This window comes from Balaenoptera borealis (genome assembly GCF_965194805.1).
Source record: "Balaenoptera borealis genome assembly, chromosome: 1".
Taxonomy (NCBI): Eukaryota; Metazoa; Chordata; class Mammalia; order Artiodactyla; family Balaenopteridae; genus Balaenoptera; species Balaenoptera borealis.
Genome location: NC_138860.1, coordinates 187,714,555 through 187,742,229, shown reverse-complemented (window position 1 = coordinate 187,742,229; position 27,675 = coordinate 187,714,555). Strand labels below are relative to the sequence as shown.

Below are 27,675 nucleotides of genomic sequence, written 5' to 3'. Positions count from 1 at the left end.
CTTCTGCTCTGCATGTATGAAATGTACTCTCTGTATTAGTCTGCTCAGGCGCTACATCAGAATACCACAGACTGGGGAGCTGAAAGAAAAGAAATTTATTTCCCACAGTTCTGGGGGCTGGGAAGTCCAAAATCAAGGTCCTGGCCAATCCGGTTCATTCAGTTCCCCGCCTGCTCTTTGCGGCCTTCTCTTTGCGTCCTCACGCGGCAGAGCGAGAGGCCACACTCGGGTCTCTTTCTCTTCATATAAGGACACCATTCTCATCATGGGGCTCCACCCTCACGACCTCATCTAAACCTAATTACCTCCCAAAGACTTCACCTCCAAATACCAAAATATTCGGGGTTAAGACAAGTATATGAAATTTGGGGGAACACAATTCAGCCCCTTAGCACTCCCCTACATAATACTGGGTTGGCCAAAAGTTCGTTCAGGTTTTTCTGTAACAAAACCCGAACGAACTTTTTGGCCAACCCAACATATTTAATGACTGTCTTCAGGCAGAAATTAAACCTCTGCATAAAAAAATAAACAGAGGGCAGGGGAGATTTAAAGAATGGCTTACTTTTAACAGAGCTTACTTAAGGCAGCTTACTGATATTCATACAATATAAAATAAAATTTTGGGCTTCCCTGGTGGCGCAGTGGTTGAGAATCTGCCTGCTAATGCAGGGGACATGGGTTCGAGCCCTGGTCTGGGAAGATCCCACATGCCGCGGAGCAACTAGGCCCGTGAGCCACAATTACTGAGCCTGCGCATCTGGAGCTTGTGCTCCGCAACAAGAGAGGCCGCGATAGTGAGAGGCCCGCGCACCGCGATGAAGAGTGGCCTCCGCTTGCCACAACTAGAGAAAGCCCTTGCACAGAAACGAAGACCCAACACAGCCATAAATAAATAAATAGATAGATAGATAGATAGATAGATAGATAGATAGATAGATAGATAAATTTATAAAATAAAATAAAATAAAATGTTAAACAGATGAGGGAACTGGCCTGACAACAGCAGCTAAGATCCGCTCAGCATTTGCCTGTGTCGGTTACTGCTGTAAGAGCTCTCCATTTCACCCGCACAGTAGCCACACAAAGTAGGAACGATTTACAGAAGAGGACCCTGAGCACACAGCGGTGAAAAAGGCTCCCTCAGGCCACATGGCAGGTCTCACAGGTCGTACAGGCTACAGAGCCTGTGCTCTAACTATATACTACTATACTGCTTCTCTTTTTCTTGGGAAAAAGGAAAATTGCAGGGGGAGAGAGGGGATTGAGAAAATGGAACCATGAAATAGGTGTTCAGGTTCATTGTATACCATTTGTTAGATGTAGCCAACATCTTATAAGCAAATGCCTCAGAAGAAACTTGATCAGTCACAGGATTCTAAATCCATAAGGCAGAAGCAAATCACATGCTCAGGAGGTCAGTCCCCTTCTGGAACTAAGAGCTGAGAAAAGTCTCTCCTGTGGGTCCGCCCAGAGACAGCAATCTGCCACGGCCAGCAGCCTCGGGTACCCCTGGATAAGCCATTCAGGGCGCACAAACAGCGAGCTCCACAGGCTCCATACCGGTCAACGGTCTCACACCACACTATTCGAGTAAAGCAAATCTGCCAAAAGTAAGAAATACAAAGGATTCCTAGTAATTCAAACAGAGATTTAAGGCTCACCAGAACAGGAGTTCTTAAACGAGAGGTCCATGTATGGGCTGCAAGAGTTCCATAAACTACCTGCAACTGTGTATTGTGGACATGTAGGCAAATGTTCACAACTCTGCTCTGGGGGAAAAACCACAGCTTACACCAATACTCAATGGAGTCTCTGATAAAAATAAAGTTAAGAACCCTTGACAAAGGAATTAATGAACTGCATAACCCCCAGGAGAACCTATCCAAATCATCTTCACAAACAAGGCTGTGGGTAGGTATAGAACACAATTAGGTTGATGTTAAATTCCAATAAGTAACTGGATAAATGCAAAGTCAAAAATATTCTAAACAAGCATAGCTGGGAAGTAATTCTAACCTCGTTTCAGAACTGCGTGGTATCCACCCTATAGTAAAGCCTCCGATATTCACTGCTGCAATTTATAACCCCCAAGGGCAGGATCAAATGGTCCTCATCTCTGAGTGTCCTGACCATCCGATAAATGGTCTTACAATAAAGAAATTAAAATAAATCTTTATTTACATTTAAAAGTATCTAGCGGATAAGGACCTTTGGCCAGAATTAGCTTATTTCAAAAAAATTAAAAGTATCCCTTTCCCTTCATAAAATGAAATCCTTTGCCAAATGAGGAACACAGGTAACCAAGAGGAAATAAAGCTTACATGGAACCACTAAGAAATTAGTACTACTACATTTTACATGAACCATAACATAACGATAACCATAACATCATTATATGAGCATTATGCCCATTCTTTTTAAAGTGTAACAGATTGTATTCCCAAATTTATACCTTTATGCCTTTCCCCTACAGGATGGAGAATGAGACATATGCAATATATTTATGGTCCTCATTTCTCCCTCTCTATGGCAAATAGCAGAGAAAATCAAATCTGCAACATAGCTGACACCAGAAAATAAGTAGATACTTTTAATTTTTTCAAATAAATAAAAAGGGCTAAAATCCAAAATAATGACAACACCAAATGCTAGCAATGATGTGGAACAATAGGAACTCTCATTCACTGCTGTTGGGAATGCAAAATGGTACAGAAACTTTGGAAGACAGTATAGCAGTTTCTTACAAAGCCCAACATACTCTTACCATAGATCAGAAATCATGCTCCTTGGTATTTATCCACATGAGTTGAAAACATCTCCACACAAAACCTGCACACAAATGTTTACAGTGGCTTTATTTGTAACTGCCAAAACTTGGAAGAAGGAAGATGTACTTCAACAGGTAACTGGATAAATAAACTGTAGTACATCTAAACAATGAGATATTATTAGTGATAAAAAGGAAGCTAGCAAGCCACAAAACGACATGCAGACTGCTTAAATGCATACTGCTAAGTGAAAGAAGCCAATTTGAAAAGGCTCCATACTGTGATTCCATCTCCATGACATCTAGAAAAGGCAGAATTATGAAGACAGTAAAAAGATCAGTGGTTGCAAGGGGCTAAGGGGAAGGGAAGGAGGGACGAACAGGTGGAGCACTGGGTGTATTTAGAAGAGTGAACCTATTCAGTGTGTACTGTAATGGTGGATGCATGCTATTAAACATTTGTCAAAACCCATAGAACGTACAACACAAACACTGAACCATAGACTTTGGTTAACAGCAAGGTATCAATACTGATTCATCAACTCTAACAGTGTACCACACAAATGCAAGATGTAAATAATAGGGACAACTGGGTGGGAGGAGACATGTGGGGATTCTCTGTACTTTCCACTCAATTTTTCTATAAAACTAAAACTGCTCCCAGGACTTCCCTGGTGGTCCAGTGGTTAAGAATCCGCCTTCCAATGCAGGGGACGCGGGTTCAATCCCTGGTGGGGGAACTAAGATCCCACATGCTGCAGGGCAACTAAGCCCACGCGCTCTAGAGCCCATGCGCCACAACTACTGAGCCCATGCACTCTGGAGCCTGTGCGCCACAACTAGAGAGAGAGAAGCCCGCGTGCCGCAACAAAAGATGCCGCATGCCGCAACTAAGATATCATGTGCTGCAACTAAGACCTGATGCAGCCTAATAAATAAATGAATAAATAAATTTTTTTAATTATTATTTTTTTATTTTTTTGGCTGTGTTGGGTCTTCGTTTCTGTGCGAGGGCTTCCTCTAGCTGCGGCAAGCGGGGGCCACTCTTCATCGCGGCGCGCGGGCCTCTCACTATCGTGGCCTCTCTTGTTGCGGAGCGCAGGCTCAGCAGTTGTGGCTCACGGGTCTAGTTGCTCTGAGGCATGTGGGATCTTCCCAGACCAGGGCGCGAACCCGTGTCCCCTGCACTGGCAGGCGGATTCTCAACCACTGCGCCACCAGGGAAGCCAAATAAATATTTTTAAAAATAATAAAATAAAACTGCTCTGTAGGATAGCCTATTAATTAATTTATTAAATAGTGGTTTCATTTTTTAATGTTTTCGTGTATCACATAAATAAAATATTACTTATCCAATAATAAATGTTTATGCAATCAATTTAAGCCTGTTCACAAAACTGAAGAAAACTTTCCCCAAAAAAGCCAGACTGCTTTAGACATTACTTTTTTCCAGCATGTTTTGTTCTTTCTTTCCATTCAAAGATCAAAACTTACCCCGCATCTGCCGCCAGCACACTTCAGAATGAATACTAATTGCTCTACTTCCTTCCCTGCACATCTAACATGTTTTTAAAAAGGTGAACATTCCGTTACTGAACATTTCCCCTTACCTATTCAATGTGAGAATTACGCCCTGTGGAAAGAGCAGAGCCTATGAAAGAGAGACTGCCTAGATAGGTAGTCAAAGAATATACAAATAGGTAAAAAGTTTTCTACATAATTTTTCTCATTATAAAATATCTACACACAAAAAAAAGACAACAGTAAGAGCTAAATACCTAAAACCAAAAGGAGAAAACAACTGTTCAAACGCTTCGATCTTGATGTTTTTCTATATAATTTTGGTCGATTAATAAAGAATGTGCATATCTTTCTTACCATCCCCCCTCACATATTTAAAATTCCTAGGTAATGCTTCAAACTATTTTCCTATGTTTCACATCTAATTTATGAAAACTGTTTGTTTTGCTAAGCAAACAAACAGTAGTATGTGTGTCCAAAAAAATTAAGATTTAGTAATTTGAGTTCTTCCAAAATGACTTCTATTAAATCCATGTAAAAGAAAAGGCATTTATATTGGGAGGTAGATGCAAGTATTAAAGAGTTTTTCTCTTGTTTTTGGTTGGGTGGTAATATCAAAAAATACAGAAAGCTCACCATATGTGTAAAATATCAACTGCCTATATTAATATATTAAAAATGTTTGAAAAAATAAAAGGTGATTAGTAAAACAACAAAAACTTCCTATAAAGATAATCAAGAGCCGTTCTCCAATCTCACTCCTGAGACCACATAAAAAGAACCTGGTCATCTGCACCTGTACATAAGCACTACGGTTGTTTGTGCAAAGCATAAATTGGCCCAATAAGAAATCCTGAAAACAATGCAAAAGGAAGGAATATCAACTGGCATTTTACTAAATGCATACAAGTCAAGTCACTACTGCTGCTGACGTTCAAAACCAGTAGAAATGTGACTATACCACTGTTTCTAACCAGCTATTTTTAAATTATTAGAAGATAATCTTGTGAGCTTGAGGTAAATACAGCTGTGAACTCAGCAGCATGCACCATCTGGAGGCATTTGACTTAAGCAATTTTTCAAATGCATAGTATATTCAACTCTATATTGTTCCTTTGAAGCTGAACAGTCACATACAAACTGACCCTTTTTTTAAACTGCAACTACAAAAGCTCATTCACTTTGTAGAAACAAGACATGAGAAACAGGATCTAATTGTTCATCTTTAGAACCAAGTGATTATTTCTACTCTTTACTGGCAAAAATATTTTAGCCTTATAAAAGGATCCCCCATACTTACCTACCATATTCTTAAAACTTCACAAGTAATTTCTGATTAATCCTCTAAAATTAAAATGTTTTCTTCTTTCTAAAGTGATTCACATCCATTACTACCTCATTTTATCACAAAAACCTGAGTACAACTGTCATATGAATCATCATAAAATCCTACGTACAGAACACAACTGCCATTAACCTCTTAATGCATCAACCAGCTAATGCCATTAACCTGCAGCCTCTTCCAGCTTCCATCATTCCTTCTCTCGCTACCAAACTTCTCAACATTCCCTTACCAACTGCAAACTAGCTTCCACCATCACTGGCCATCCTCCACCTCCTGGGCTGCTCTGCTCAACAAATTCTCAGGGGTTCCATTGACTCCTGATTAAGTCAATGGCACTTTTTCATAGTGTTTTCTCAGTTTTCATTCTCTAGTCCAAAACCTAGAACATGTGATTCTACTGTCACCCCCTTACTTTGAAGCACCCTCTACCCTGTATTCTCTTTATATTGCTTAACCTTTCAGACCACTTTCTCTCAAATCATTCTTCCATTTCCTCCTCTTGCCATAATACTGGCTGTTCTTTCCCAATAACTTGATGCTCAGCATTACCTCAGCACTGGCTCCTCCTATGTGAGATTCAGCAAGGGCCCTTTGGTGGCATAAACAAGTCTCAAAGCTGGCTGGGCCACGGGTGTGTGGAGGAAGGCCAGGGGAAGCTCTTTCACAAAGGTCACCTCTAATAGGATGAGAGGGGGGTCAAGGAAAGAACAGAGGTCAGGCTCTGGCTTGGAATCCTGGCCTCCCCACTCACCACCCTTGGGCCTTGGTCAAGTTGCTTAACTCCTCTAAGTCTTGGGTTTCCTCACTAGCACCTCAGAGGCATTTAGACCTGCAAGGATTAAATAATTCACGCAAAGACAGAACAATATTAAGGAAATGAAGTCTTCCATAATCCCATCATCCAGAGATTAGCACTATTAACATTTGGTATATTTCTTTCTAATCTTTTCCCTTAGCCTCTGTGAGTAAATGTGGGTGTGCACATAGTTGGAATCATACTGCATAAACAGTTTGGCATCTACAGTTTTTTTTCTGAGCTTTACATTATATTTTTATATCATGATGATTTTTAGTGGTTGCATAATATTTCCTTTTATGGATGGACCATGATTTAACATTTCCCTTCTACTACTGGGTGCTTAAACTGACAAATCACTATGTTTAATTTCTTTTTTGTTCCTTTTTTTTTTTTCCTTTCCCAGAAAAAAGTCTCTTCCTCCCTCTCTATTCCACCTGTGAGCCAAAAATTGTTAACAATGGCTAATAAATCATCAAATAGTGTGAGAAACACATTTTCATCAAGGAAGAAGAAAATAACGACTTAGAGAGTAAACATCCCATATTAAACTAAAAATCACTGGCATGCCCTGAAGTTATCTTTGGAAGTTTTGTGAATCATCATGTTCTTTTAAATTTGTCTGGTCTTCCTTCATTGGGATGTAAGTGCTGTGAGGACAGGGACTTCATCTTTTTTGTATCTTCAGCAACTGAAACAGTATCTAGAGCATAACCACTGCTCGCTATATTAAGTACTAGCTGCCATTATCTGCCAGGCACTTTCCTAAGCATTTTGCACACCCTCTGAGGTAGATTCATCATTTTTCCCACAAAGAGGCTAATAAATAACTTACCCCAGGTCTCACAGTGAGTGAGTGGTAGAACTAAGGATAGAATACAGTCTAGCTATTTACCACCAACTTATAATGAATAAATTGATTACTTATACCAGCAGAGCCTCCATGTGATAGCATTAAAAACTGAACATGCTTTATTTTCCCGCTAATTAAATTTTAACATTTTGTTTTACTGTTTTTCATTACAAACAGGTATGTCAACTAAATCGAGAATTAAAAAGATTGTGGAGGGCAAGGCTACGACCCTAATCACCATCAATATATGGAATTTAAAAATATGGTCCTATAAATAAAAAAGAAATACATACTAATGAACTTTTGAAATAACCTGTTTGGATCTAGGATACTTACTATATTTCTTTCTATTTTTCTGTAGATTCAGCATTCTCTGCTGCCAATCTAAATGACCTGATTCCTTTTAATTAAAGAAAACATTTTATACATGTTACATTGAAATTATTACATTTTCTAGAAAATGTTGCACTCTCTTTCCTCATTCCAGGTTATCTTAAGAAGAACCCATTTCTCCAATGAGTTAAAAAGTATCTCAACCTGCAGCCGCTTCCCTGGTCCCTCTAAACACCCCCCCACTCCGTCCCTAACACCAGCCCCACAAGTCCCTCCAACAACACACACCCACGTTCTTCCATCAGTAAACTGGGCCCGTGAACGGGCTTCACATTAGCTTTATATATAAACAGATTTGTCAATTTTGTCTTTTGACTTTTGCTCCTTTTTTAAAAAATGTAGTGGACAGTCTTAGAAAACATGGTGGTAGGCAGCTCCTCAAGACAAAGGCATACGGTAAGGAGACCAAACCATTAAGAAACTGTGTCATTCACATCACAATCTATTTTACAGCCTGAAAAGTCTGACTTTGTCGTGGACCTATATTCAAAGACTCAAAGCTACTCAATCTTACAGTAAATACTTTCCAATAACTTGGAGCCAAAAGCACATTTTAAAATTTAAAGGTAGCCACACATACCCTTGAACAGAGACATTTCTAAATCCTTGTATTAATCATCTAGCCCCTGGCCAGACTGCTATAAATCAATGGTTCTCTCAGTCCCTTTGCTACAGTGTAACAAGAGGGAAGAGACAGAAGGAAACATTTTAGCCATGTTATCTCCATTGGGCTAACATTTATTTGAGTTTTGCAAACTAATCCTAGAATAGCAAACAAAGACCCAGTTTAAAAAAAAGGGGGGGGGGCTTCCTATGTCATTATAAAATGGATGGTTCCATTGGCTACTCAGACTAACATAATAGCAAGCAAAACCTTTGACCTTGGAAAAGCATGGTAAATGTTAATACCTACTGCTAAATTACATGGTTTATCAATTTCCTCAAAACCAAAAATAAATCTCCCACGAGTAAACTATTACATGAGTAAACAAAAGCTTGTCTTGTTCTATCATTTGCTTAAAAGCAAGCACAAGGGCGGTGGGACAGGGATTAAGAAACACAGCCAGACAAGTCCATAAAACCTCCAGTGTAAAATAAAACTACCCTGCAGGAGCAGCCAATGCAGTCTGACCTAACAGCTGTACACAGTTGCACTAATTAAAATGAAGAGCTAGTCTGCATGACACACAGGCCATTCGCCGAACCTTCCTGAGGAGTTGACGGGGTTCCCCGTGACACTCCACAGCCGCAGCCCACCCCACCACCAGACCTACAAGCTAAAAAATAACCCGGCACATGCCTCAGCGTACCCACATTTGAAGATACATACACATTCAAGCATTTCAGAAGTAATCACAACCATGTAGACTGGAACATATCCTACAGGCTATAAAAACCCATTCACACACAAAGGAAGTGGTACAGCTACATTACGTCAGCTCTCGCCTCAATTCATAAATGCAAAACCACAAAACAAGACAAAAATCTACATGGCCTTTTGCTGGAAACCTTCTCAGAGTGAATGAATGTAGGTTAAGTCTTCAAATATGTTACTGAACAGCACTCGTTGATGCATCACTTTCAACAGCCAGGGGGTAGGAAGAAGTGTCATCTTAGTCCATTCTCTCATGCAACCAGATCAAATAACATTTCAAGCACAGCCTGCCAAGCACCAGGGCCTGCCAGAGCACAATGAGCACTCAAGTGCTCTGGACTGAAAACCACCTTTCACTGGTCCCAGAGATCTTTATAAAATACTTTAAACACTACTAAATTACAGAGTTGAAAAAAACAAACACAGGCTTCTAACTGCTGCTCCCATACTATTGTGAAGTTGCTGTTAAATGTTAAGCCTCTAAAATGTCTGCCTTGTGTTATTAACTAGGCAATGTAGATTTTCAGAAAGGCAATTGCCTCTCAGAGCCCAAATCTAACACACGCATAAAAATGTGGAGTTTGGTTGTGCATCTGGAAATAATTGCCCACAGATCAACAGGCTTACATGGGATATTGTTCCCGTCTGTAGGGTTTCAAATCATGTCTACTTTAAATTTGGAGTTCCTAGGAAGAAAAAAAAGAAAAAAGAAGAAAAAAGTAAGAATGACCAGAATATAGTAATTTTGGCATGTAATTTAAAGGACTTTCTCAACTCTGTTCTCAACTTTCACTCAGTGTCTCAATCGTAAAGCACACAGACACACATATCAAAGAGAAAAATTAATCTCTCTACTGACCTCAGTGTTCATTCACATACCATTTTTTTAAATTTCCATATGGCTGAGAGGAGGCCTCCAGCCAAACAATGCCCCAAGGAGAATAGTGGCACATGTGGGCCAGGAAGGCGAATGGCTGGGAGTAAAACAAAGTAACCTATGACAAGAGTTTCTTTTTCAGCAAACAGAAAGTGGTCAAGCAGGTCTCCATACAGCTTCAACCAGAGTACAAGATTTGAGTAAACAGGTGGAGGGGGCAGGGAAGCCATTACCTCAAACAAAAAATAAAAAAATAAAAAATCACAATTTAAACTTAGAGCAATCTTCTTGAAAACTCTCCTTGCGTTTTAGCTAACCTGGCAAAATAACAGTATTGTGATCCAAGAAACAAATTATATTTGTCACTTAAGCAGCCCCAAATTACTTTATAACCAAGTCCATCCAATTCACTTTATTTTTAAACTTAAATTTACTCCACAGTAAGCAATAAAGCTCCTGATCAAACAGCGGCTTTTGGACTATACATTCCTCATCTTCCAGCTTTCCTTTTAAAGAACACACACACACCCCTTTAAAAAAAATAGTGTTTTCTCTGCCCTAAACATGTTTCTTACTTGGTTTATTTAACTGGGATTTCTAGAGTTTTGACAATTTAAAACAAACAAAAACCCAAAAACTAGTAAGCCCAACAGAAATGCAATGGGACACAGCAAACACCTATTCCTGATTCCTGGAAAGCCACCATCATTCTTAATAATACCCGAGTTGTTCATCTCTCTGGGGTCATCGACCTCACTCCCATACACCCACCTCCGAGAGCCCCTGCGCCCACAGTTATCCAACTTCCTGGCCCGAGACCCGCGTCCCCCTCGCAGCAAGAGGGGCCAGCCACTTGCCTGCGGCCGGTCGCAGCAGGAGCTGAGCCCTCGGACCTCCTCTCCTCCTCCTCCTCCTCCTCCGGTGCAGGGCCCCCTCGCAAACTCAGGCCCGTGGGCACCGGAGGGACGGGCGGGGGCTCGGGGCGTGAAATGCACTTGCTAAACAAAAGGAGGCCCGGGCGGCCGCAGGGCAGCAAGGCGCGGGCGCATGTCCCCGCGGCTCAGCGGCTCCGGGAGGCGGTGGCCGCGCCGGGCCCCGCCCGCAGCTAGGGGAAGCGGCCGCCGCGGCTCACTCTCCTTCAGCCCAGGCGGCCGGGCCAACACTGCCACATGCCAGTGACCCAGACGCTGGGAGAGAAAGAGCAGCCTCCCCGCTGCGGCGGCGGCGGCGGCGGCGGCGGCAGCGGCGGCGGTGGCGGCGGCCAACAAAACCCGGGCTGGAGCCTGGACCGCTCCGCGCGCACCTCTGCCCGCGGGGACGCGCGCACACAAAGCCTGTGCCGCTGCAACTGTACCTCCTGCCCAGCTCGGCCAGCCTCCCCTCTTCCCCAGTCCCCCCTCCCCTCCCGACAGCCGGAACTGGGAGGCTGTGTGATTGATGGCAGCTCTTAATAGCGTGGTCAGCTAGAAAATGCATCTGCAAGCAAGATATTAAAGAGGCAGCGCATCCCCGTGAGTGATCAGCAGTTCACATATCCTAGAGCTGCCTCTGCTTCTGCCAGGAATATTAATGCCAACCACCTCTGACGTCTAACAAATGCAGATGAAATAACCAACAATCACAGACACGATGAACGTTTGTTTCAAAGATGCACAGGAGAAAGAAGCTTTGTTTGGTGTCAAACAACATTTCTGACCCCAATTTTCCTTACAGTTTAAGAATTCTCTGTAAGTCATTTGTTTAAAAGTCTTCTCCCCGATCTTTTTTCCCCAAGAAAACAAAGGTCCATCTGCTAGACAAGGCATAGCTTAAATTGGGCTTGATTGAAATCCATCCAATAAGGAAGCAAAATAAATACACATTCCTTGCCATGTAGCCTTAAATAAACATAAAACCCACCAGCTACCAGATTCCAGACCCGTCATTAATTCCACTGTTATGTGCATCGAAACAGAATTACCAAAAGTAAATTTCAAATTAGTTTCTTCCCCACCCCCAAACTGGTAAATATCTATCAACTTGCTCAAATTTACCAAAATTAAACTACATTTATACTATGTATTCCCTAGTAGTAACAGCCACAATCATTGTGTCCTATTAAATAAGACACTCTATAGCAAATTTTTAAAAATACGTTCCTATGGAATATAAATTCAAATTATTAAATTCACTCAGTATCAACCCAAATTTGAAAGTTACAAGCTCAAAATTTAAATGATCACTTTTGGTATCTTTAATATTACACTTCTTAGCCTTCCAGGCAAGTTTCATGGAACTCTCAAATAGCTTTATACATGTTATTGGACCTTCCAAGGTCCAATAGGCAAACATTTAGATTAAGTGATTTGCCCAAAGTTTCTCAACAAGGGAGTGGGGGGCCGGGTACGGAGGAGAAGCACAGTGTACCCAGGGATCCTGCCTCTCTGGCACAGATAACCTAACTGACATGCACATTTGCTATTTAAACATCACTCTGCTAAGTTCTTTCAAACAAAACTCAAGTTAGTCTACAGGAGATAGAAATCTCTCTCTAAAACTACTAACACAGCACTTGTACTGAGAGCAAGAGCTGATGAAGCATAATGCCTTTGCCACCCTGAAAGGTGGCTGTGACCAACACAAATCAGAGGCGGTCCCCACGCAAGTGCAGCTCTGCCATAAGCTCCCCGTACCACCATTCCTCAATAAGACCATCCTGAGGGGACTGAAGCCTTGAAAGTCTACTCAGGACCAAGTGGTTCTGAGATCACTCCATCCATATCGGAGATGAAACTGACCCTAAAGCCTAGCTACAAAAGCCACTCCTGTACTGGGGCACACTTCCATTTACCCACCAGCTCTATCTAGATACATGGCAGGGCCAGAAGCAATAGGGGTTTTTTTTTTGTCTGCAGCACTTTAAAAAGTGCTGGTTTAGGGCTTCCCTGGTGGCGCAGTGGTTGAGAATCACCCTGCCAATGCAGGGGACACGGGTTCGAGCCCTGGTCTGGGAAGATCCTACGTGCCACGGAGCGACTGGGTCCGTGAGCCACAACTACTGAGCCTGCGCGTCTGGAGCCTGTGCTCTGCAACAAGAGAGGCCGCGATAATGAGAGGCCCGCGCATCGCGATCAAGAGTGGCCCCCGCTTGCCGCAACAAGAGAAAGCCCTCGCACAGAAACGAAGACCCATGCAGCCATAAATAAATAAATAAATAAATAAAATTTAAAAAAAAAAAGTGCTGGTTTATCACAAGTTGGAAAGGGCTGGTGAGAACAACCAAACTGCTTTATTCTAAATTCATACTGTACCTAGTCTCCTGGGATTCCAAATGCTTTGACAGCACTTTGTAACACTTATATTCTTTTGTCCTTATCTTGCACCCTCTGCTAATCCATCCACACCCAGCCCCCCACTTTCTAGTTACACCAGTCTTTCAATCTCTCCAAGGTATCAGGATTCCTACCAAAGGCCATGGCCGCTTTCCCACTAGAACAGAACTCTCTCCCTGCCACCCCGAGCCCCCAACCTCCCCGGCACACAGTTTAAAGCCTACTCCTTCGGTCCTCAGGTCAAATATCACTTTGTCAGAGAAGCTTCCCCTGCGGCCCCATTCTAGGTCAAGTTCCTTTGTTATAATAAGTTCTCAGTGAACTGTGTTCCTTTCCTTGAGAGCATTTATCTCAGTTTGTAATTCATTGGTGTGACTTTCTGATTAATGTTCATAGCCCCCTCTAGAGAGCAAGTTCCATCAGAGAAAGTTCTGTATGTTTGCTCATCATCAAATACCCAGTTATCAAGCACACATATCTTTGAAATGAATAACTGAATTATTCATTAATAATAATACTCATACTGTTCTACTCATTTTGTATATTCTCCACACAGTTGTTGGCACAAAAGAAGCCCCTCTCAAGTAAGTAGCACCTATGCAAATAAATTAAAAAATGAAAAGTCTAGTAAAATGAACATTTTTACCCCCACTTTATAGAGACGTAAATAATTGTGCCTGGGGTAACTTACAAAAACATTGAGACCCAAACCAGGGTCCTATCTGCAAGCTATACTTTTTTTTTTTTTAAGAGCCAATGAAGTACAGGTGCCATCATTAATACATTCAAGGTAAGTTCTTCCTAGTGATGTGGCATTTAAGCAAGAAGCAAACAGCAGCAGGTAAACTGGACAGACTACGAAATCCTGTATGCACACAGAGAGCAACATAAACAGAATATAAAATTTTGAAAGCACATTATTATACACTAGTTTGTCTTCAACATTTCTCTGAATGCAAAAGTACTACCAAATTCTCCTGGAAGTGGGGGAAGGGGTATAATCCTCACCTCTCTTTTACACTGAACTTTTTCTTTATTTTCCGTTATTTCCTCTCTAAAAGACTTCTACTTCCCTGACACGGAAGCCTTTGTAAGAGTTCTTTTGACCTGAGGACTCCTAGTCATTGGTGACAGACATTCCAAAACTGCCCTCCCCGACTCCTCAAAGTGAAGAATTCATTTTAAACACCATTAATGGGAGCCTGTAAATTAAGGGATCTGTAGATAAGAAAGGGGAGTTCTTACAACAAGAACAACAATTTCTCAGATGTCCTGCACAAGAGCACAAGAAAAAGCGAAAGAGAAAGCGTGAGATGAATGAAAAAATATTAGATATTCCCCATCCTCACTCCCAAATTATTCCTCACTGTTATTTTCAGCATTTCACATGGCACTGCTTGGTTCCCACATGAGTTCACCCTGGCCTTGTCTATGTCATATGTCCTGCTTCCTTTTGTCCTAAGTCCACTCCACGTAAATTCCAGCTCCAGGTTTTACAACACTCTTCATTTATCAAAACAACCCTGTCAAGTTGAGTACCATTAACAGATAATGAGGGGAGACAAAGCACTCCATATTCTACAGGCCTCAGCATGCAGCCAAGTGAGCTGACATCTGACTTTACCCTAACATTTATAATTAAATACAAAATCTAGTTAAACTAACATTAAAGCTATGACCGGGAACAGTACACAGGGGAAATGTGAAGTATAAACTTAGCACTAGTTGAATAGGGCTCAGGTTATTCCAGAACCTTAACCTTGAACAACTACCCTGTGTTTCCTCTCTCTGCCACCCTGCTTCTATCACAGCCATAAGACTCTTGGCCACATCTTCTAAAGATAGCAGCTTTGGACCACTCTCCAAGACCATCAAAGGGGAAGGAGACTGCAATTTTACATGAAAGTTTAAAAATAACACTCATCTAACAATAACTAGTGAGGTCTGCCAAAACTATTAACTATCAAGTTGAGACAACAACATTCCTTCCTATTGCATTATCTAGTAAAATCACTCAAATCAAGAAACTTAGCTCACCTGAGTGTCAACGTGTCAAAAGATTAGCAAAGTCAATCAAGCAAACAATGACCAAACCAAGGGTTGTGTTAGTACTAGCTAGTAATGTTTGCACACTATCCTAGGATAGGGAGGTTTTGTTTTGTATGACTATGCGGAATACGGATATATAATTTTAAGCTAACCATCTACTTCCTTCCCTTTTCCAATTCACAAAATGGCACCACACAACAAAACTTCTAGAGTTTTCAAAAGAAAAAAAGAAACATATATAGTTCTTTCTGAAGCCCTTTTGGATTTTTTTAGTTATTATATGTTCCTACAGAAAACCCAAACAATCCCATTCAACACGCTGAAGTGTATCTCTCCGGACTGTCTTCTAGAACATATGTACACAAACTTACACAAATATTTAAGAACATATATATTCATTCGTCTAGGGGCTCATTCTACTGATTTTTATTTCATGCTAATAAAATTCTACTATTCATGCTATATGGCAACTTGCTTCCCTCACTTTACAGCAGACCATTAACATCCAATTCCTCTTTAGAGCTGAACAAAATTCTGTTGTGTGGGAGTACCGTAGTTAACAAATCCTGAACCGCTACAACCCACTCCTTTGTGCATCACTGTGCATACGTGTGAGCATCTCGACACTGGAAACTCTAGGTCAATGAATATGCTCTTTTTAGTCAAAAAGATTGAGTCAAACTGCTCTCCAAAAAAAGTGGACCAATGTATAGCACTCTTCCCAACAGTAGGCCCTGTTCCCATACTTGCATTCTGGTGGTTTGTCTGAGTTTTGCATTACACACTCTTCTCCTGGATCTCCTACTGCCCTGGCCATTCTCTATTTCTTTCCGTGACTGCTCCTAAATATAGGTAGTCAACGTCTGGCCTCTTCTTATCACACTCTGGTATCTGTCATGAGTGAGAAGATTTAATCTCAAACTGCCTCTGTGTTACTACTGATCACAAGATTTTATTTTTCTAACCCTCAGCTAGCTTCTTAGCAACAGATTCATGTTTTCAAATGCCCTCTGAGTTCCGCCACAATGGTATTCCACAGACACTCTCAAGTCATCCTAAACAAAATCAAAATATTCTCCCCCACATGTCCTGGCTTCCCCAACCCAGTCTCAGGAACTCCTGTTACCCTGGTATAAGAATTAACAGCGGGCTTCCCTGGTGGCGCAGTGGTTGAGAATCCGCCTGCCAATACAGGGGACACGGGTTCGAGCCCTGGTCTGGGATGATCCCACGTGCCGTGGAGCGGCTGGGCCCGTGAGCCATAATTACTGAGCCTGTGCGTCTGGAGCCTGTGCTCCACAACAAGAGAGGCCGCGATAGTGAGAGGCCCGCGCACTGCGATGAAGAGTGGCCCCCGCTTGCCACAACTAGGGGAAGCCCTCGCACAGAAACGAAGACCCAACACAGCCATAAATAAATAAAAATTAAAAAAAAAAAAATAGAGCAATACTTAAAAAATATATATATTCTTTAAAAAAAAAAAAAAGAATTAACAGCATGCCCTTCCTTTTTAAGAGAAATAATGACTTACACCCTAAAAAGTATGTGAAATCAGAATTAGCACATTAAACATAATATACTTCTCAGCCTTTAGCACTACTGAATGGCATATTGTTTAATAATGGCTAACAACCATCTAATCCATACTTTGCAAGTCTTAAGTGCAAATCAAGGTTTACTAATATGAATTTTTAAAATACCTTTCCTACCTAATTACATTCATTTATCACATCACTTTCCATTCAGCCATAGTTTCTTTGTAGGTAAAGGTGCTGAAGAACAGAAATATGAAAACTTAAATCAACTAGGACAGTGATGATAATTATACCTACAGAAAAAGACTCAACACAGAAAACCACTGACATATATGATGCAATAATTAGACAAATATTACAGATTACTGAGGATAAGTGAGTTTTTATGTCCTCTAATGCCAGAATCTTAATATTTACTCTTCTATATTTAAGAAAAAAATTGAGTTAATTTCAACCTAGATACTGTTGGAATCTACTTAATATACTTTCAAAATAATGAGAAATAAATCAGATTCTAAAAATCAAGGAGGCTAACCTTTAGTAAAACTATGAACAGCACATACTCCAAATTAAATACAGAGATACGACATTAAGATTAGACATTAATTACAACTTTTGTTTTATACTTCCCAACACAGACCGAAGTATATATTTGAGTGATAAACTGCTAATAAGTACTTAAGATATTATTTCATGAAGTACAAAATTACTGACATTATTAAAATATATTCCTGGAAAGAAAGGGGAATAAAAACCCTAGCTTGCAGCACACCAAATCCCGCTTTTCTAAGAACGGAGAGCAGAAGCGCTGGCTCCAGTGTGCACTCAGCACAAACTCTTTGACACAGTCAGTCAGTCAAAGGTCAGACCTGGAGATTCTAGTTTTTGGAAGTGTGTGGCCCTCTCATGGATGTAGGATATGAAACAAGCCTTAGAGCAACCTGAGAGAAAACGTAACTCTAAGATAGCATATGCTTTAAACATTTTTAAGGACCTTTTCATCTCTATTTTTTTAAATTTTTTTTACTTTATTTTTTTACTTTTGGCTGCATTGGGTCTTTGTTGCCGTGCACGGGTTTTCTCTAGCTGTGGCAAGCAGGGGCTACTCTTCATTGCGGTGCACGGGCTTCTCACTGCGGTGGCTTCTCTTGTTGCGGAGCACAGGCTCTAGGCGCGTGGGCTTCAGTAGTCGTGGCTCGCGAGCTTTAGACCACAGGCTCAGTAGTTGTGGCGCACGGGCTTAGTTGCTCCGCTGCACGTGGGATCTTCCCGGACCAGGGCTCGAACCCGTGGTCCCCTGCATTGGCAGGCGGATTCTTAACCACTGCGCCACCAGGGAAGCCCTTTTCACCTCTATTTTAAAAACTCTCTAGAGATCTCAGATTGTACAGATGAAATTACAATGTTCCCTTAGAGTGGTACTTTGAGATGGCAAAAATACAGTTAAGAAGGGAAATCTCTCGTTTGGAAGAGTGTTACCAATAAAAAAAGAGTTTTGTGAAAGAAACAGCTCAGAATCTCAGGACCCTGACAGGATGTTTAGAATGGGGCCTGACAATACGTGATAAAATCAGTGTGGAGATCCAGCCAAGTTTATTGGAAGTAATCTTAAGACATCTAAAAACCCTAATTGGAATCACTTTACCAAGAATTTAAAATATCAACCAGATAATGCTTACAAATCCAAAACATAACTTTGCCCTTTTTCTAAAAAAATTTCTGCCATATGTTTTCTCTTGTAATATGCCTCCAATAAACTAAACTCTTTTAAAATAAAATCACCAACGTCTATTTTAGGAAAAATATAAATGTAAATGTTTCAAAACATTAAATAAGTACCACTTGCCAGATTCAACATTGCAGGTAGCGTTAAAGATCCAGTACTTTTCTGCTTAAAAACCAATCACTTCTCTCTAAAAAAAAGTCAGAAGACTCTAGTTCAATAAATCCACTCAAACGTGCAATACATCAACTAAAACAAAAATAAAAAGCCAGAGTCTCAAGAATGTTTGCCCTAAACAATACAGGATGATTTCTTTTCTTTTCTTTGGAGGAGGCAGACAAACTCAGAATATCCGTTTGAGTTTAATTTTAACTGACTAGAAAAAGCAAATATTTGGGCTGCAGGAAACACAACTTAGTACAAAGGAAGACATGGGCTAACTTCTAACATTTACTTCATTTGATTAATTCTAACAATAAAACCTAAACAATGATCATCCCCTCTAACCTTCAGAGCAAGTTAACTCTACAGTGAAAAATATGAGCGCCCTATCAGCAGACTCTGGTATGTTTAAACGATTATAATGTAAAGCATGTTCATTCTCACCAGTGAAAGGAAAACGACTGCCAAATGCTTCCTTTACAAACTCTCCAGAATAGGGCAGGTCCCTTTAATGTGAGATTTTCCTGACACTCCAATTGTAGCAGACCTTGAACAAACAGAGGCGCATTAAAAGCTGACCTGGTTCTATTATCCTTTATTGAAGGCCTAGCAAAGATCAGACATGAGTCCAGTGCTATTTACATTTTTTTGGTGCATTAATCACTTTTATACTCGAGGGCTTTAGAAAAATTCAATAGATTTTTTTTTTAATGGTAATAACCACAGGATGTAACCGTAGCAGTATTGGTCTTTTTCTCAGGAAGGTCAGAAAAGCTTTAAAAACAGGAAGTCTTGCTATAAGGTTGAGAAATGTTTGTTTTAACAGTCTAAGGCTTTATGGTTGCAGTTTGCAGTCAGGTGTTATGGAGGACTAGAGTTTATTCTTTCCAGCCAAGGATTAACATCCCTGGGGAAAAAGCCAAAAAGGTGCCCAAACACTAGAAAAGCATATTATCCTAAAATAAGACTTGGTATAGAATCCGAACTACAAATCTTCCTAGCTATCCCTTTCAACATTACATGGGAGCTAATTTAGTAAGTGTAGGAGGAGGAACAATTTATCTTTTGTGGTAATTTATAAAGGCTAGAGAAAAACCATAGTAACCAATGCTAAGGCAGCCACCAAGCAATAATTAGCAGTTGGGTTAAGAATTGATACTTGCCATTTTATAGGTGTTTTCTATTGACTACCTCATTTTTTTATCATACTTAATTAATTATTGTAATCAAATATAAGAATGACTATGTTTCTCAAATTCTTGCTAAAAAACCAAATCAGTGCAGATTAACTAAAAAAACTTTTTATCCCCCAACAAAATGGTTGGTGTCTGCTTTTAAAGACATTTTTTTTTCAATTCTACTAGATTGCAAAAGAAATTCCTAACATATCCAACATCAAAGATATTTTATTTCAAAAAAAATCCAATTTCATGATTCTATTCTTTATTTAGCTTTTGTGTATACAGACAATAAAAAAGAATGGCTTTATCAACATGATAAGCTGCACATATTAAAGTAAAAAAAAAAAGAACGGCTTTGTCATTTATGGACTCTCATAATGGAATTAAATTTTTTTTTTATTGGATTACAGTTGATTCAAAATGTTGCCAGTTTCTGCTGTACAGCAAGGTAAAAATCAGTTACACATATACATATATCCACTATTTTTTAAATTCTTTTCCCATATAGGTCATTACAGAGTACTGAAAAGAGTTCCCTGTGAAATACAGTAAGTCCTTATTAGTTATCTGTTTTATATATAGTAGTGTGTATGTGTCAATCCCAACCTTCCAATTTCTCTCTCTCCCCCCACACTGGAATTAAACGTTATATTATGAAAACTTTAAGGCAAAAATCCAAATATTATTATATGTACCTTGTCAATTTAAAATCCATTTGGCTTCTACAAGGCACTGCTTGGAAAATCATAATATCAAGATAAAGTGCTTTAAAATATGAACATAAAGGGCTATTAACACAAAAGTTTGTCATTTACCTGAGGTGTGTCAAGAAGGGAAACAAACCAAAGTGATTTTCTACTTGACAGTTATAGCTACCTTAACATTTTTAATGTTTACCTCCACAATATTCCCACAGGGAATTGAACTACCTTCATTTAACATATGGTACTAAAATGACATTCCTTCAACCAACTAGATGTCCTCCTTATCTTTCAAAAGACATTGCTTTAATAACAACTAACCCGAAAAGAGTCCTGCTGGTTTTCAGTTTAATGTACACTGTATAATGATCAGGCTTTTTTCCTGAAAATTAGAAGACAGTAAAGCAATGCCTTCAAAGTTTTGAGGAAAAACAGTATCCAACCTAAAATTCTATATCCAGCCAAACTATGAATCAAGTATGAGTATAAAATAAAGACATTTCCAGACATACACAGCCTCAAAACATTTACTTCCCATGCACTGTTTCTTAGGAAGTTATTCCACAAATGAAAAGGAACCAAAGAAAACCCTGCAAAAAACTGACCTCTAAGATGATGTCCAGAGTGACACAAAAGGTAAGACCCCTTCCACCAGCTAGGGGGCAGGTCTAGACATTAAATCAAGAGGAGGGGTTCCAGAAGGGATACCACCAAGAGTGATTTATAGATTTCCTAATATTTTCCACTATATTGAGAGGAGTTTTATACAGTTCTGTTGGAAACTATGAGGCTGATTTCAAGATAAGAATATACAAAACTAAGCAAAGGAACAAACAAAGGGGCGGGAGGGGCGGGGAGCTGGGTTAGAAATGAATTATTAACTCTAGGAAAGAAAATGAAGAAGTTGTTCAAGAAGGGAAATTAAATCATAATACAATATGTGCTTCAGCTATAACAATATATACATTGTCACAGTAACAGAAATATTCTATATTGATTTAATCACAGACTGTGATATAACTACATTAGGAAGATGGAGGAGGAGAAAGTAGGTGATATAAAAAGGATAAATCCTCATCTCTCATTGGGCAAAGTCAGCAAATAATGTCTACAATATAAAATATAAACATAAGTATGCTCTTTATCAACACTGAGGTAACAAAAGAAATGGTTCAAAAAGTTAAAATGGGTTCTCTGGGTAGTGAGACCCAAGGATGGAAGAGGAAACTATTAAAAAATAAATAAATAAACCTTGTAACACATTTGATTCATTAAGTCCATGTACATATATTACCTAAATTTAAAGTAAATATTAACAAAGATGTTGCTGAAAAGACCTTAGCTACTTGTTTAAGAAATTCACTGACACATACCATTAGCATTTTACAGTATGCTCTGGTCACCTGGCGAACTGAGGGAGGGAGGGAAAGAAATCTAGCCAAAGAAGCTAGAAGCTAGACTTTAAGACACAGGGACCAGAACTGAAATTTATTTTTCTTCATACAGAAAAGTTGCACTACATTTTGCCACCTGCTGGCAAGATTCTTGAAATCTAGCCACTCCATTTAAAAAACTCACAGTTTTGTCTTTTTATTTCAAAAAAAGAAAAAACACAAACAATCCCAAGAAATGGAAAAAGAAATGATACAACAACCAAATTCAATCACTATAATTTTAGTATACATAAATGAGAAACATATTACTAACTATAGTATCAGCTTTTAAAAGATAAATGCTATAAAAGCAAAAGTACAAATACATTACCTAGCCTCAAAGAATTTAACATAATTTTCTAAACAATGTTTTAGCATTTTACCCATTAGTTTATTCAAAGATATGTTCCAAAATCAGTTAAAAGTTTTTTAAAAAGAGAATAAGATTGATAAAATAAAGGAAAATAGAGGATGTTTTCAAATACTAGTTAGAGGTAAAATTGCAAGCTTATCAGTATCTCCCAAACGCCATGCTTTATCTTTTATTAAGAATAGTGCTGAATTTTAATGCCATTGTTTTGTCAATAAAAAGTGTTCACATACACTTCACAAGTTCATTAATAAACCTCTAAGAAGACCTAAATTAAAGCTTGGCAAGCAGTTTCTCATGAAACAAAATTTGCTTCTGGTTTGTTAGAACTAAATGTGCCAAGAGGCAAATTAAGATGTGGGAACACACTTTAAAGGTTATGCTTTGGAAGTATTCAATGACTCAAACAGAGGTATCATTAGGCAGCAGCAAAACAAATACTAGGATACCTATTTCATTTGCAATCTGTTAAGTTTCAGATGAATAATTTTACGATGACCACCAAGAGCTATTAGGATAAACTTTAAAAGGAGACTGACATACACTCCCTAGATTTCCATTAGAGAACTGGAGGGAAACCAGAATGGATCCCACTTTCAGCATTAAAAGCCAGAGAGGCCAGTAATTCACAGAGAACCTGCCATTGTGCCGACTATACTGTGTGTGTTTAGCGTCCGTGGGAATGCTGACATGTGCACTGCAAGTGTGTGATTGAAGAGTCAATTAAGTAGTGGGAAAGGGCTTGCAGCAAAAACTTAAACTAAAAATAAACCATTTACAGGAGAGCAGTACAAAAATAAAGCTGGTTAAACTATAATCAAATCTGTATTTCCAGTTTCAATACAGTTGTTAAGAGTAGTTAACACACAAGACCATAAGCACATCCAATTTCAAGTATGAAACATCTGTTTTACTAATACTATCATTGCTATATCCTCCATTTCTTTGCTCGGAGAGACAGAACGTGAGAATAAGAACAAGAGCAGGTATGACACATGAAAGAAAAAGAAGTGAGTTTACTTTAGGGAATACTGGGCCTTTCACATAAATTCCTAAAATAATAAATTCTAAAGCTATTAGATTTCTACAACTTTACTGATTTTCTTAAGAAATAAGGTCAGATGAGAATGCAGTTCCTCCCTCTGCTGCTTTTTAGTCCCCACCAGCTGAGGCAGTGCCTGTTTCCACTCTGAAGAGTGGCAAAATTCCGAAAATCAAGCAAACGAGACAGGCAAAAGCAGAAACGTATTATAGTTCATGAGAAAAAAGCAATGGTGGAAGCCAATGATCTCTGACCTCCAGCAAGGCACTAAGTCACTTGAAATTTTTAGTTCTGGGACTAAAACCATTGTTTCATTTCACCAACGGTGAGGTGTAATTCTGTGTATTTTTCCAGACGATTTTAGCGGGAAGTGATGCGCTCATCTGCTCCTCTGAAAGCAGGCAACAATGTTTCATCCCCAGCTCTCGAGGGAGCTTCCCAGGCTTTGGGAAATTTAGGCTAACGGTGAAAGGCGCCAGCTCCGAAGCCAGATGACCAGCAGCATCCCTGCTCTATGATTTACTCACAGGGCATTCTTGGGCAAGTAGCCATATACTCATTTATAAAATGTGATTAATAACAGTACCTACTGCATAAGGTCATCACGACGATGAATGAAATGATTCAAGTAAAGCCCTGAGCAGAGCGCTGGGCCCACAAGAAATGGTCTAATGAACACTAGGTACTATTAGCATTGTGATCATGGACTCACCTTAAGAAACCGATTAAAACAATCAGCCTGGGCCTAAATCGCCCCATCAGTGAGGTCAGCAGTTCACTATTTGTTTACAAAGAACATTACTCCGTAAAAGCCAGGAGTGGGAGGCAGGAAAATCAGCATTTCTTTTCATTCTTGTTACCACCACTGCTACGTTATTTATTTGAGCAGAGGAGGAGTGTCTGGACAGACGCTCAGCTGGGTCCTGCAAGCAAAGCATCTATGACAACAAGCAGGGCCTATCTCAGGGCAAGCCCGTTCCCTGCCTCCTCCCTCCCTTCACCACTCGTCCCCATGGACTGAGGGCAGTGGCAGTACAATGTCAAAATGCTACTGTCTAAGCATCTGGCCATAGGTTTTGATGAAATTAAGTGATCTGACTCTTTTTGTTCCCAATTTATGTCCTTAAGGTATTATTAAATATCCAAAGAAGCCCAAGGTGTATTACAGACAAAGGCGGGGAAGGGGGGGGGGGGGGATAGATACATTTCCAATAGGCACTCTTCTACATATTTACCAAAGCAAAACTAATGAAATTATTAAAATAACAGCAATTTACATAACATAACACAGAGGAACAAATGATGGAGATGTGCCATTTGCTTTAAGCTAGAGAAAAGACATGTGCCTATCAAAGAAAGGGTTTCTATAGAGTCACAAGCACTGTATTCAAATAATTTTGTATTTCCTCTGGACTAGTAAAAGCAGGCCTATCTACAGTTAATGGATTAAAAACTCAAATTTTTTTTAAACACTTAAAATAACTTATTTAAATGTTTATCCTTTTTGGGGGGGGGAGGGCACATTTAACTGGCCATAGAGCAAGTTATGTTTTTTTTTTAAAATGAGATCAATGTATTTCCAGTAAGCAATTCCCACCCCTATATATTCTCATAAAGAGATGTTACTCTTTTTCTATTTACAGTGCTAGGTACACAGTGAGTTTTTAACAAATAAATACTTAACGGACTGATCAGTTGCCTGAAGGTAACCCAGACTAAGATTTGCCCAAGGCACGGAAAGTACAGAGTGAGGTAGGGGGAAAGGAACTAAGGGTTGGCGAATGTGTGTGGAAAAGCACTTTCCTTTGTGGTTAATAGATTGCCCGAGAAAAAATATGCATTTGAAAATTTTCTAGCAGATCTTTCTCCAAGAGCAGCCTATTATTAATCTCATTCTTTAAAAACAAAAACAAATACCGTATGCTAACACATATACATAGAATTAAAAAAACAAGAACGGTTCTGAAGAACCCAGGGGCAGGACAGGAATAAAGACGCAGACATAGAGAATGGACTTGAGGACACTGGGAGGGGAAGGGTAAGCTGGGATGAAGTGAGAGAGTGGCATGGACATATATACACTACCAAATGTAAAACAGATGGCTAGTGGGAAGCAGCCGCATAGCACAGGGTGATCAGCTCAGTGCTTTGTGACCACCTAGAGGGGTGGGATAGGGAGGGTGGGAGGGAGACGCAAGAGGGAGGGGATATGGGTATGTATGTATACAAATAGCTGATTCACTTTGTTATACAGCAGAAACTAACACACCACTGTAAAGCAATTATACTCCAAAAAAGATGTCAAGAAAAAAACAAATAAAAAATAAAACAGTAATCTTGATTTTATAAATGTTCCTCCTCATTTCAAAGCCCATCTTACATACATGTTTGATAAACAAGTTCCAGGTTTATGACGGTTCCTACATGTTAAGGCTTTTACATTTAGACTCATCCCTTTCAGAGGCATTGATTTTGAAGTGCCTCCACCCCCAGAGAGTTAATCACAACTTAATGCCACCTCTCTACCCACCACATAATTCTACTGCTACAATTCTCACAGGTTTAAAATTATTTTCTTATATATTGGTCTCCACTGCTACCTGGAACTACTTCAAGGCGCAGAGCACGTTTTATTCATTTTTGTATTTCCAATTTTCCTAAATAATTTATTCATTCATTAAAAGAAAACTACTGAGCCTACTATGTGTCAGATGCTTTAGTCATTCAAAAATGTATTGAACTGGTGCTGCTCTAATAAGCATTTGGAACACATCTGTGAACAAAGCAGAAAGAGAGTACTGGCCTCATGGATCTCACATTCTGCAGGGGGAAACACAATAACCAACAGATATAATACAGTATATCCAAAGTGCTAAGGAAAAAGAAAGAGTAGAGCAAGATAAGGAGGATCAAGAGCGTACAAGGGGTCGGGCACCAGCCCTACTTGGGGGGGGGGGGGGGGGGGCGCGCAGACGACTAGTAATGAGGTCAGAGAGGACCTCATACGCCATTGTAGGAGTGGGGGGTTTTCTTTGTTTTGGCTGCACTGTAGGGCCTGTGGGATCTTAGTTCCCCGACCAGGGATCACACCCGTGCCCCCTGCAGTACAAGCACGGAGTCCTAACCACTGGACCACCGGGGAAGTCCCTGTGTTATTCACACATCCCAAAATATATTTGTACATGAAATGTATCTAGGCACCACTAAAATTTTCAAACAAGACTTGTGGCGTTTCTCCTCACCCCAGTGGACCATCCCGCACATCTTGCTCCTTGGAGAAGCAGTCCCCCCACTCTGAAGACCACTACCCTAGGCTATCGCAGCTCAGACAGTTAACAGTGTATTCTCATAACTGGGAGCAGTGCTTTCCTAAGCCCCTCAACACAGCCTGCAACTTCTCTGCAGACCTTACAGAAAATCCCAGGTTGTTGGAGGGTTGAACTGGAACGGTTTTGCGGTTTTTTTTTTGTTTTTGTTTCCCTATCCAAGAGTTGCTTAAAACCTCTTCTCCCGGGTAGGAAAGAGGCACCTGACCTGGGCCAGTGAGATCTGGCAACTTGCTCCCACACCTGCTTTCCTTCTGCTGGAAGAGTTGCTGGCCTCTATTAGAAACTTTAATCACATTCTGGCAAATATGCTGTCCTTTCTGTTATTGAAACATGTGAAATGGGTCTCTCAGTGCTAGTTAATATCAAAACTCAAAACTAAACCATCTTATTAATGCAAAATCTCCTCTCTGTCTCAATAGCCATGACATGGAGCTGGAGAGTCACCTACTACTAAATGATCTTAAACAGCTCTGTATCTCACATTGAGGAGTTTACTTTTATAAATACATTCTTATAAATGCATTTTTAAAGTTTGTTTTGTTTCTATTGTATTTATTTTTATAGTCACCTTCTCTTTATGGCAAGCAATGCAGGCTTTTTAATTTTAGTAGTGACATAAAACTTCATTTTAAAGCAAATGCATTTTCAAAACTAAACTCAAAATGCATTAAAGACCTAAATGTACAACCAGACACTATAAAACTCTTAGAGGAAAAGACAGGAAGAACACTCTTTGACATAAATCACAGCAAGATCTTTTTTGATCCACCTCCTAAAATAATGGAAATAAAAACAAAAATAAATGGGACCTAATGAAACTTAAACGCTTTTGCACAGCAAAGGAAACTATAAACAAGACGAAAAGACAACCCTCATAATGGGAGAAAATATTTGCAAACAAATCAATGG

At 39.7% G+C, this 27,675-nt stretch overlaps 1 protein-coding gene across 7 annotated transcripts in view; it reads right to left on the bottom strand.

Moving 5' to 3' along the window:
• The window catches only part of RERE (arginine-glutamic acid dipeptide repeats), a 417,780-nt gene that overhangs the window by 289,609 nt on the left and 100,496 nt on the right, over nt 1–27,675 (bottom strand). The window contains exon 1 of one of the 7 annotated variants that reach the window (XM_082390310.1): nt 10,788–11,144. The exons of 4 other annotated variants lie outside the window; for them this stretch is intronic. The gene's annotated coding sequence lies outside the window, so the exon portion shown is untranslated. Of the gene's footprint in view, nt 1–9,680; nt 9,698–10,701; nt 10,725–10,787; nt 11,145–27,675 lie in introns of those variants that run through there. 2 more of the 7 variants (XM_082390312.1, XM_082390313.1) reach the window with 2 other exon arrangements.